Source organism: Sorex fumeus, unplaced genomic scaffold, assembly GCF_029834395.1.
Source record: "Sorex fumeus unplaced genomic scaffold, SorFum_2.1 ptg000093l, whole genome shotgun sequence".
Classification (NCBI taxonomy): domain Eukaryota; kingdom Metazoa; phylum Chordata; class Mammalia; order Eulipotyphla; family Soricidae; genus Sorex; species Sorex fumeus.
The window spans coordinates 6,028,350-6,041,306 of record NW_026606150.1 but is presented as its reverse complement, the minus strand read 5'-3'; the positions used below and the strand labels follow the sequence as shown (position 1 = coordinate 6,041,306).

The window sequence follows — 12,957 nt, the reverse complement described above, 5'->3', positions numbered from 1 at the left end:
CCTTCTCTGCATCCTAATCCTACAAAAGAACTGCACCACAAAGACTCACCCTTCAAGTTTCAGTTCTAAAGGATTTCTCAGAAAAAGTGTTCTCTGGTGCCTCCTCCCTCCCACTCCTAAAGTTTAGGTTACCCTATTATATATTCTCATTAGATATGTTTGGTTTTTTTTGTCACACCCAGTGGTGCTTAGAGCTTACTCCTGGCTCTGTGCTCAGGTATTACTCCTGGCAGTGCTCAGGGAACCATATGGGATGCTGGGAACCAAATCAGGGTCAGGTCACAAAAACCCTATCCACTGTACTATCACGCCAGAACCTCTCATCAGATCTTATATCTGACCTCTGATTAACCAAAATTATCATTCTGTGTAGAATTATTTAATGTCTGACATCCCCATGACGACTGCAAGCTTCAAGACAAGACGGACCATGACTGTATCTCAAGTGCTCTGGCATGGTGCTCAAGGGACCCCTAATGCAAAGTGAAATGTACTCTTTTCTCATTCCTACTACAGGAATCTATATGTACTGTCTAAAGCACTCAACCCAGATTTGGGCCCCCTAAACCCTTAAACTTCGCAAGGCTGGCTCCTCAACACTGAGGTCTGCTACAAAATTTCTACTCAAAAAGTTCTATTAATCACCAATCTCAAGGAGTGATTTCCATCCTACATTTATTTCATCAACTTTCTGATTTCTTCAAAGCATTCAGCACAATCTAAAAGCACAGTATTTGAAAAATGGGAAGGCCCAAGGAAATACTTAGCATTATGTACGCATTTGTCAAAAATTTAAGTTAGGGGCTGGATAGACTATAGACCGAACATGATTGCCCTCAATTCCTCTTTTGCAAACAACAGAACCCAAAAGGAGAGAGAACAAAAGGGAATGCCCTGCCACAGAGGCGGGGTGGAATCGGGGGGTGGGGGGTGGGAGGGTGGGAGGGCTACTGGGATCATTGGTGGTGGAGAATGTGTACTGGTGGACGGATGGGTACTCAATCATTGTATAACTGAAACCCAAGCACAGAAATCTGTAACTGCACCTCATGGTGTTTCACTAATAAAAATTTTTAAAAATTAAAAATGTTAGGGGCTGGAGCGATAGCACAGTGGGTAGGGCATTTGCCTTGCACGCGGCCAACCCGGGTTTGATTCCTAGCATCCCATATGGTCCCCCTAGCACCGCCAGGAGTAATTCCTGAGTACAGAACCAGGAGTAACCCCTGAGCATCGCTGGGTGTGACCCAAAAAGCAAAAATAATAAATAAAATTATTAAAAAAAACTTTAAGCTAATCTCAAAAAATGATAATAAAAGGTGAGATAATTCCCAGAGAAAGAAAGAGATGACTTGGACAACACCCTATATTTCATCAATAGAACATTTACAAACTGCTCCACCGAACCCAAAGGAGAGGCAGCACACTACAGCCGCCCTGGGCATCGCCCTACCTATTTTACATCTTGGCTCTGACCCTGTTTAACTGGTTAACCGAGACAAGTTAGTCAACATGTCTCAGTTCCCAAACCAGCAAAATAGGAATCACAGAACATACCTCAAAGAGCTGCTGAGGATTAAAAGTTAACTGGGGTGGGGGCACACAAGAATTATAGCTCAATGGTATATACTTTCCATGTATGAGGTCCTAAGTTCAATTCCCAGCACCAAAAAAGAAACTCAAGGAAGCAAATAATGACTCAAAAAGTAGTACAGCTGGTAAGGTGCTTGCCTTGCATGCAGAAAATCCAGGTTCGATTCCTGGCACTGCATATGTCCCCACCAAGCACCGCCAGGAGTGATCCCTAAGCACAGAGCCATCAGTATGCCCTCAATACAGCCAGGTGTGTCCCCAAAACAAAAAACATTATAAAGAGCCAGTATGAAAAGCATATCAGGGGGCTGGAGCAATAGTGCAGTAGGTAGGGCATCTGCTTTACAAGCAGCCAACTCGGGTTTGATCCCCGACATCCATATGGTCCTCTGAGCACTGCTAGGAGTAATTCCTGAGTGCAGAACCAGAAGTAACCCCTGAGAATTGGTACGTGTGACCCAAAAACCAAAAAAAGAAGAAAAAAAAAGAAACCTCAATTTATACTAATATCCACTAGACTGGGCTTTTTTCCCTGTCTGTGATTCGAGTCAAGAAACAGAGATCATATAGATTTAGATATATGAATGGCATCTTCTAGAATTTGGCAGTTCCAGTTCCAGTCACCTCCCACCCCCACCCCTGAAGTATGGTGATCAATCAAAAGAGCAAGATGACCAAAATACAAGAAATAAGGTAGAGAAGAGAGAAGATGACTTGAAGGACTGGAGTGCATGCCTACAGTACTCCTGGCTTCTCAGTCTGGCATTGGAGTCCCCCAAACAAGGCTGAGTATGATTCCCACCCCAACCCTCTAACACCAAAAAAAAAAAAAAGAGAGATATAAGAAATCTATGATTTTCCTCATGCTGGAGCTTCAGGATCAATACCAGACACGACATGATACCCCAAACAATGACAGGTAATGGCTCCCAAAACAAAAACAAAAACGGGCTGGAGTGATAGCACAGCAGGTAAGATGTTTGCTTTGCACGCGGACGACCTGGGGTCGATTCCAGCATCCCTTCTGGTCCTCTGAGCACTGCCTGGAGTAATTCCTGAGTGCAGAGCCAGGAGTAACCCCTGTGTATCGCCAGGTGTGACCCAAAAAGAAAGAAAAAAAAAAAAGAAACCCTGTAACTTTAAAATGTTCACTATGGGGCTGGAGATATAGGGCAGTGGTAGGGTGCTTCCCTTGCACACAGGCAGCCCGGGTTTGAGCCCCACAATCCCATATGGTGCCCCAAAGCACCGCCAGGAGTAATTCCTGATGAGGCCAGGAATAAGCTCTGAGCAACGCCAGGTATAGCCCAAAAATAAAAAAATGAAACAAAATAAAATGCTCACTACATTAGAACTCCAGAAATGGTTCTATGGTAAAGCTCCTGTCTTAGGGGCCGAGAGACAGTACAGCAGATAAGGTTCTTGCCTTGCATGCAGTTAACTCCCAGCAGCACGCGCGCACACTCATAATCACTGTATTATTGAATCTACGCTCTCTTAAGGTCGGGGGCGGGGTGGGCAGTGGAGGCTGGCCAAATTACTGCCCTGACACAAAGAGTTCCTAATCTCTGTAATGTCTGTAATGGGAGAATATAAAGAATGAATTACGGTTAGATATTTGAACTCATACTGAGGACCACAATCGGCTCATGAGGTTTCTCAGGAAAGATCATAGCAGTTTCAGCTACAGGACAATTCATAATAGCACAACATTTGCTCATATTAATGTAGTTCTTAAATCTCATTCTTTCCATAAAAGAGGGAAAAAAAGGGAAAATTTTGTTATAATATTTTTGCTATCAAGACAGTTAACATTTGTGTTGGTTACCCAAATAAATTAATTTTAGGCTAAGTTAGAAGGAGCGCTGAGAAAATCTGTGACTTGGTTGGGGATCCCCCATGCCCATAAAGTTAGTTTTGAAAAACTCGACAAAAGATTTTATTTGGAGGCCGGAGAGCTAGTAGAGTGGAAAAAGGTGCTTGCCTTGCATGCAGATGAACTGAGTTTGATTCCATATGGTCCCCAAAGCAGCATCAGGAGTAATTCCTGAGTGCAGAGCCAGGAATAAACTCTGAACATCACCGATGTATTAAAAAAAACTTTATTTGGTTCAACAAAGCCCTGGATACATAATAATGCAAAAACAAACCAAAAAACAAAACAAATAATGTACTTACATTCTCTTCTCCCACTTTCAAAAATCCCTCCCTCTTATCTTCCTGTAACCCAGACATAATCCCAGAGTCCACATTAAATTCTTCACTTGCTTTCCCTTCCAAAATCCTCAGAAATCATTTACTACCACTCCATCAATGACAATCAGTGCTCTTGTTCAAAATCACAGTTGCTGACCGGATGACACCCTAGTACTTGGGACTCTTGATTCCTCATCAAGCACTCCTCAAAGGTAATATGCTAATATACTGCCATCCCCTAGTCACCTGCTTTTGTCAGTCCTTCACTGCAAAGTCTCTATCTTTTTTGGGGGTAAAGGGAGCTTGTTTGGTTTGGTTTGGTTTTTGAGCCACATGCAACAGTGCCCAAGGCTTACTTTTGGCTCTGAGCTCAGGGATCACTCCCAGTGGTTCTCAGGGGACCATATGGGATGCTGGGGATCAAACCCAGGTTGGCTGTGTGCCAAGACAAATACCCTACCCACTCTATCCCTTTCTTGCCATTTCTACAACCAATACCCAAAGCAGAGGTTCTCAAACATGTGCATGCCATCATAATCACCTAGCATATTGAAACACCAATTACTAAATCCCAACCCCAGAGTTTCTGATTCAGCAGACATCGGGAAGGATCCCAAAAGCTGTATTTGTAAATTTCTCCAGCTACGAGCGATAGCACAGCGGGTAGGGCGTTCGCCTTACAAGCGGCCAACATGGCCGACCCGAGTTCGATTCCTCCGCCCCTCTCGGAGAGCCCGGCAAGCTACCGAGAGTATTCGATATGCCAGACACAGTAACAACAAAGTCTCCAATGGAGACGTTACTGGGCCCGCTCGAGAAAATCGACGATCAACGGGAGGGCCTTTACCTTTACCTTTACCTTTACCCAGATAAAGTGTTTGCCACTGTGAGGACTATACTTCAAGAACCACAGTCCTGAAGTTCAGGTACTTAACACCTCAAGAGATAACCCATTTCATCATTCTTCCTGACCTAAAACTTCAAAAATATTACTCCTAAAATGCCACTTTAATCAAATTAGTAACTTCACACTAAAAATAAACCACAAAGGTCAGGAATATGGCTCAAGTGGTAAAGCACATGCCTAGAGAGTACAATGCCCTAACTTCAATGACCAGCACTGCATGTCCCACCCCAGTACTTCCAGGAATTGCCCTGGTGGCCCCCAAGCCCTGCTAATTATGATCTCTATTTTTTTTTAAAAAGGGGGGATGAGAGGGAAAAACAGAAATAGTACGGGGGGGCAGACCGGAGTGATAGTACAGCAGGCCAGCATGCTGCTGCTGACCCAGGTCTGATCCCTGACAGCCCAAGATCCCCTTGAGCCCATAAGTGATCCCTGAGTACAGAGCCAGGAGTACCAAGTTTGGGGGAGCGGGAGGAAGGAGAGGGAAAGGGAGAAGGGGAAGGGAGAGAGGGAGGGCCTGAGACGGGGCGGGCGGTTGGGGGGGGAAACAGAGAGACTAAGGTGCTTGCCTGGCATGAGGTCAACCCTTTCAGGTCCCACCACCACATGTGATTCCCTGAGCACCTCCAGGAGTAACCGCTGAGAAGTGCCCCTAGGTAGGGTCCCAACCACCTGCCTAAAAAACAGAAACTTCTAATAGCTCTCAATTATCCATAATTTGTTTCCCAACTTGTTTAACATTGGTATCCCACAAAACAAATTTACTATTTTAGCCCTAATAATATTTTTTTATTTTTGTTTTCCTTTGGGCTTGGAGCCATACCTGTCAAAGCTCAGGGGCCACTCCTGGATTTTTCTGTACAGGGCTACTCCTGGTGGTCTTCAGAGGACTATGTGGTAACAGGGACTAAACTCTGGCCTCCTACACACAGAGCAGCATGCACTGCAGTCCACTGGGCTACTTTTGGCCCCACAGTACTAATAATCTAGTGGGTGCCCTCAAAGTAGGCTCTCTGGGTTTCCCATCCATTGGAAGGCTTCCACTGTCCTCACCTCCTGCAAGGCCACCCTCTCCCCTCCTCCTCTCTACCTACCTGAAGGAAGCCTTCACCACTGTATCTGTCAAAACCACTCGTTTGGTCACTATCTGCTGCCTCTTATCTTTCTGGCTTAACTTTTTACCAAGTACTCACAGATAAAGAAAACCCCCAAGTACCTAAAATTTAAAACAGAAAATAATTATATAAGTGACATACATAAATAATAAAAAGTCTGACACACAAAATACTGCTGTTTTAACAGGTCAAGTACATTAAGTTCAAAGTTCACAAAAATTTATCAACTTTTTTTTGGGCTTTTTTGGGGGGCCACACCCAGCGATGCAGAGGGGTTACTCCAGGCTTTGCACTCAGGAATTACTCCTGGCAATGCTCAAGGGACCATATGGGATGCTGGGAATTGAACCCAGGTAAGCCGCATGCAAGGCAAACGCCCTACCTGCTGAACTATAGCTCCAGTCCCAAATTTATCAATTTTTAATGCGATCAAACACAGATGTCAAATATGTGCAGCATTTCACCTAAGATGCTAAATAAGTATTAGGAGAGATTTTCTTTTAAACTTTTTTATGGTTTTCTTTTGGTTTGGGGGGTCACACCCAGCACTGCTCAGGGTTTACTCCCAGCTCTATGCTCAGGGGACCAAACAGGAGGTCAGGGATTAAACCCAGGTCAGCAAATGCAAGACAGGTGTTTTACCCACCGTATCATTCCAGTGCCCTGAGTGGGTTATTTTTTCCCTATGAAACAGGTGACAATAGAGAGATAGGTGTGAGAGAACCAAGATAACATTCAAGATCTGTTATCATGGCTTAACTCAGCCAGTGAACTTGAGCAATTCAAGGCTCCTCCCTATGCCTCCCTTTCCATAATTAAAAAATTAAAATTTGGAGCCAGAGAGACACTATAGCAAGTAAGGCACCAGCCTTGCACCAGTCAACTTGATTTGACTCCCTACACTGCATATGGTTCCCCACAACCAGCAGGGGTGAACCTTCTTAGCACAGAGCTAGTAAACCCTGAGGACAGCCAGGTGTGGCCCAAATACTGTCCCCAAAGTAAAATTAAAGTTTGAAGCTATCTTACAGAGTGATTATAAGGATTGAATAAAGCAACGTGCATAAAAGAACCTGACTTAGCACTTGGCAAGAATGACAAAAAAGTTTTTAAAGGCCTTAAAATATTGAATGGATGTCCGCCTGCATGGTATTATAATAAATGTACACTGACATTCATTCCTTAACAGCCAAAACCAAGATATAAGAAGTAATAAGAGCACTATCACTTGTAACTTCACAACTTTAAGGTTGTCAAAAAGTCAGCAAAAACCTTGATACAGATGGTTTAGCACATGATTTAGAGGTAAGAAATTTTTTAATTCAGACTGAAGGCCAGAAAGACAACAGGGTGGAACATGCTTTGCACGTAGGAGGCTGGTTTGATCTCTGGCATCATATGGGCCCCCAACATGACCAGAAACGACCCCTGAGAACAGTCAGAAGTCTGAGAACTACTGTGCATGGCTCAAAAAACAAAACTAAATAAATATAATTCATACTAAGGCGTTTAACTAGACATTTTCTTACATGTTCTAATGACCCAAATACTCCTAATGTGCTCATCTGAAGTAAGTTATACTGTGTGAAGAACATGCTGCATTTGTTTTAGCTCAGACCTTCTGGTTCTATGTACAGTACAAGACCCGAAACCTAAATATTTTGCTCATTTCTATACACCAAACTACCCTCCACTCTGCAGTCTAGTCCAAGGAAAATATAGACTAGTCTGCACTCAAGGAAAGTACAGCAAAGAAAATTTTTATTAGAGCTTTGTCAATATCAACAAATTACCTAAGGATCACTTTCTATGTTGGAGACTGAGTTTTTTTTTTTTTTTTTGGGGGGGGGGGGGAAGGCTTTTTGGATCACACCAGTGATGCTCAGGAGTTACTTCTAGCTCTGTACTCAGGAATTACTCCTGGCAGTGCTTGGGAGACCACACAGGATGCTGAGGACTGAACCTGGGTCTACCGCGTGCAAGGCAAATGCCCTACCTGCTGTACTATCTCTCAAGCCCTAAGTACTTTGTCTTGTATTGAGCACTATGTGTCCAGCACTAGTCAAAGTATCCTCTATGTACATAGGTTTATGTACACATGTACACATTACTTACACACACATACACATACGCATTATAGATTAAAGTATACCCAAGTCCCAAGAAGCTCACACGCTAATGGAGAGAAATACACAAACTAACAAATATAGTAGTCATTAAAGCTCAGCAAAGTAAAAAAGAGAAAGCAATAGGGCTTAAATGTAGTCCTCATGCCGAATCCCCAAAATACAGCTTACTGTTTAAGAGTAAAGCATTAGCTCCCTCACTAGCAGTGTTTTTAATCACCAAAAAATGGGCAACAAAATTTTCTACATCAACTAAAAGACTGTGACACTCAGAACAATTCACCTTCACCAACAACTGAAGATTTAAATCTGATGAAATAATAAGCAAATTCAAGAAAGATAACTTTGTTGCTGTAAACAATATGGAGAAGGAAAAGTATGGCTTAATGTTAAGATTTTTATTTTGCCTGATCCATTCATTGTCAGAAAGACCTTATGGTAGAAGTTATTTAAAGGGGAACTGTTAGTAAAAAGAACAATCTCTGAGAAATTATTGCTAAATCTGGGGAGATCATTTTTAAATATAAATTTAAAAAGGTAAGCAGTCAGGGAAATGGCTTAAAGGGTTGGAGTGCATAGTTTAGATGTGGGGACCTGAGGTTTGATCCCCTGCACCATATGGTTCCCCAAGCATCATCAGCAATAACCACCCACCCCCACCCCTAAACACCATTCTGGTAGTAGCCTCCATACACTGCCTAGCTTTGTGTGACCCAAATAACCATGCCCCACCCCCACCCCCCCCAACAAAGAGGGTCAGGGAGACAGCTCAATGGCTGAAAACATACTTCAGATGCTAAAGGTCCAAGTTTGATCCCTAGCATCACGTAGTCCCAACCCAAAACCGAAAGTGATGCCAAAGCAAAGTTGGAAGCAGCACCTGAGTATTTCTGGATGTGGTCCAAGGCCCGCACGCCACCCCCTCAAAAAAAAAAAAAATGAGTTCATCAGCACTTGAGTGCAGTTTCTTAGAAGAGGTGCTTCAGCTATTTCAGAATAGTATATGTAGGAACTGGCACTCAGTCGACTCAGGTTCAATTCCCAGGTTCAATTCCTATACAGCCCTCCACCACTACCAAGAATGAGCACGTGGCCAGGAATAAGACCTGAGCAGCACTCAGTATGCCCCCCCCCAAAAAGAAAAAAAAATGCTATGTAAAACACATAAACAGGACTAAATATCCAATAGCAAATAATAGACTATAGAAAATTTCTTAATCATAAAGATCCATAAGTAAACCGAACTCTCAAATAAAAATCTCCTTCAGAGGGCTGGAGCAATAGCACAGCGGGTAGGGTGTTTGCCTTGCATGCGGCTGACCCAGGTTCGATTCCCAGCATCCTATATGGTCCCCCGAGCACCTCCAGGAGTAATTCCTGAGTGCATGAGCCACGAGTGATCCCTGTGCATTGCCAGGTGTGACCCAAAAAGCAAAAAAAAAAAAAAAATCTCCTTCAGGGGACAGAGAAACCAAGAATTAAAGCACTAAGGCACTTGCCTCATAAACAGTCAACCATAGCTGACTGGGTGGAGGCGGAAGGGAGACACAACCTCTTCAAATAGCACTGCTAGGCTTATGCAAATTCGAGAGGAAAAAAATATTCAGCTACATAACTTCTTTGATAGGTAGGGGCTTCCCAAATGTTGCTGAGAGAGCTCAAGGTCCCTTTTTCCAGCAATTCTCAGTCAACAGTTCCACACTAGGGTCCAAATAAGAGGGCACACTGGATTCACACAAGGATTGTATGGGCAATACATACTGGGCATACAAGGATTCACTGCAATGCCAGAGACTACCTGAGCCATCCCAGCAGTGTTTGGGCTCTGCAGGACCACGCCAAGAGGTGCTTGGGGCCTCTAGGGAGCACCAGGATATCCTTAGGGACAATGTGGAATCAGGATCAAACAAGGGTCAGTTGCTGGCAAGGTATATGCCTTAGCCCCTGTAAACTCTCTCTAGCCCCTCAATACTTCTTTTATACCGTTGAGTACAGACATATTTTTTGCCCTTGATTTTCTGTGGCAGTAAAGATTGCTCTGAATAAGCATGATTCCAATAACTAAGAGATGATCAACTATCATTAATTACAAAGGATTTAACATTTTTGGGGGGTGGGAGCTTGGGCCACATACACTGGCTCTGTCCTCAGGAATCACTCCCAATGGTGCTCAGAGGACCATACAAGATACCAGCGATCAAACTTAGGTCAGCCATGTGCAAGGCAAGTGCCTTACTGGGGGCAACAGCCAGTATCTGCTGTACTAGTGTTCTGGTCCTATTAAAAGTTTCTTCACTGAAAATGTTAATTAAGGGGCTGGAGTGATAGTACAGCAAGTAGGATACTTGCCTTGAACACAGGTAACCCAGATTAGATTTCTGGGATACCAATGGTTCCCCAAGAACTAACAGGGTTGAATCCTGAGTGCAGAGCCAGGAGTGACCCTGAGCACTGCCAGGTGTGGCTAAAAAATATTTTTAAATTTTTTTTTTAAAGGAACAAAAGAAGAACCTTTAAGACATGATAAACAGTCCCTACAATTATGGGGGGCTGGAGCAATAGCACAGCGGGGAGGGCGTTTGCCTTGCACGCAGCCAACATGGCCGACCCGAGTTCGATTCCTCTGCCCCTCTCGGAGAGCCCGGCAAGCTACCGAGAGTATCTCGCCCGCACAGCAGAGCCTGGCAAGCTCCCCGTGACATATTCGATATGCCAGACACAGTAACAACAAAGTCTCCAATGGAGACGTTACTGGGCCCGCTTGAGCAAATCGATGATCAACGGGAGGGCCTTTACCTTTTTACCTTTACAATTATGGGGGGTTAGGGAAGGGAGGGTCATATTCAGCAGTGCTCAGGATTTATTCCTGGCTCTGGGCTCAGGATCACTCCTGGTGGGCTCATGAGACCAAATGAGGTGCCAGGGGTCAAGGCCAGGGCAGCCAGTGTAAGGCAAACACTATATATCTGGTATCGCTCCAGCCCCTGGCCTATAATTTTATTTGTGTCACACCCAGCACCAGAGGTACTCTGGGGCTACTCCTAGCTTCATGCTAAAATCAAATGAAGAAGAAAATTTTCCTTCTGTAGTACCTATCTGTTTTTCTCAATAAAGTTCTAAATCTAATTTTACTAAATTAGAGCTACGGGGCCAGAGCAATAGTACAGCAAGTAGGGCACTCGCCTTGCACGCAGCTGACCCGGGTTTGATCCCCGACACCCACAGGGTCCTCTGAGCTTGCCAGAAGTGATCCCTGAGCACTGAGCCAAAGTATGCCCTGAGCACCATTGGATGTGGTCCAAAAGATAAAAGAAAATAGAGCAATAGGGCCAGAGCACTAGTATAGTAGGTAGGGCATTTTTCTAGCACAAGACCGACCCAGGTTCAATCTCCCAGAACCCCACATGGTCCCCTGAGTTACACCAGTATTTCCTGAATGAATGCAGGAGTAATCCTTTGAGCATCAACGGTTGCAAAAAAACCAAACCAAAGAGAGGAGAGGAGAGCAACAAATCATCTGTATCTCAGGGCCAATTTAGTCATGAATAATGATGCAAATATTCAAAATAAGTTTATGACATATTGAATCTAGCATTACGCTAAAATGAGTATAACATGAACATCTGTTCATTTATTTCATGGATTTTTGTTGGGATTATCTTCATGACAAATATTATCTAAGGATACAGTCTTCGCAGGTGGAGCAATAGCACAGCGGGTAGGGCATTTGCCTTGCACGCAGCTGACCCGGGTTCGATTTCTCCATCCCTCTCAGAGAGCCCAGGTAGCTACCGAGAGTATCCTGCCCGCACAGCAGAGGCTGGCAAGCGCTCTGTGGCGTATTCGATATGCCAAAAACTGTAACAAGTCTCACGATGGAGACATTACTGGTGCCCACTCAAGCAAATCGATGGAATAATGGAAGGACAGTGCTACAGTACAACAGTGCTACCTCAGGGCAATCAAACATTCATCTGTTATCAAAACTGAAGCTTCTGGAGGCCAATGAGATAGGAAAGCGGGTAAGGAACTTGCCATGCATGAAGCTGATCCAAGTTCAATCCCCAGGACCCTATACTGTCCCTCAATTCCCACCAGGAACAATCCCTGAGTACAGCCAGGAATAGTCCCAAAATAAGAACAAAAGTGAAGCTTTTATTCTTCTCATTTGGAAACCACAAGTACATCAACTTCTCTTAGACATCTGACTTTGTTCTAGGGATCTATGCACAAAACTACTTTCCTCTTATTTAAAAAAAGAAAATATAGGCTAGAGAAGTAGTTCAGAGGGTAGGGCACTTGCCTCACACACGGCTGACCCAGATTCAATCCCTGGCTGCCCATATGGTCCCCTGGCCCACCAGAAGAACCCCGAGTAAGAAGACGCAGAGTAATAGAAGTAAACCCTGATCACCATCGGGTGTGACCCCCCCCAAAAAAAAACAAACAAACCTGAAGTGTGATAGTGCAGCAGGTTGGGCACTTGCCTTGCTGACCCAGGTTCACTCCCCAGTGCCCCAAATGGCCCCCTGAGCACTCCAACACAGTGATTCCTGAGCACAGATGGGAAGTAAGCCCTGAGCACTGCCAGATGTGGACCCCCCCAAAAAAAATCTATGTTCTGCTGGAGAAAAGTCAATTGCTTAACAACCTCCCATCTCCTTTCCTCCACTATAAAGTCAGTTTTCTGGGATAGAGAGATAGTACAGCTGGTGTCTTTTGCACATGACCTTTCCAGGTTCAATTCCCTCACCAATGCTCCAATTCAACACATATCATCCTTTAAAGGTATCGTTTTCTTCCAATATAATAATTGGCAAAAAACAAACTATTCTTTTATAAACCAGGTATTTCTGGGTCTGCAGAGATAGTACAGCGGGTAAGGCGCTTGCCTTGCACACAGGTAAGTGCTGTACTATCACCAGGAGGAATTCCTGAGTGCAAAGTCAAGAGTAACCCCTGAGGAGCTGGAATGATAGTACAGCAGGCAGGGCGTTTGCCCTGGACATAGAAAAATTAG

At 44.1% G+C, this 12,957-nt stretch overlaps 1 protein-coding gene across 2 annotated transcripts in view; it reads right to left on the bottom strand.

Annotated features, from left to right (window-relative positions):
- Positions 1-12,957, bottom strand: part of KDM2A (lysine demethylase 2A) — a 123,311-nt gene that overhangs the window by 104,720 nt on the left and 5,634 nt on the right. The window contains exon 1 of one of the 2 annotated variants that reach the window (XM_056132026.1): positions 5,791-5,809. The exons of the other annotated variant lie outside the window; for it this stretch is intronic. The gene's annotated coding sequence lies outside the window, so the exon portion shown is untranslated. Of the gene's footprint in view, positions 1-5,790; positions 5,810-12,957 lie in introns of those variants that run through there. 2 annotated transcript variants of the gene reach the window in all.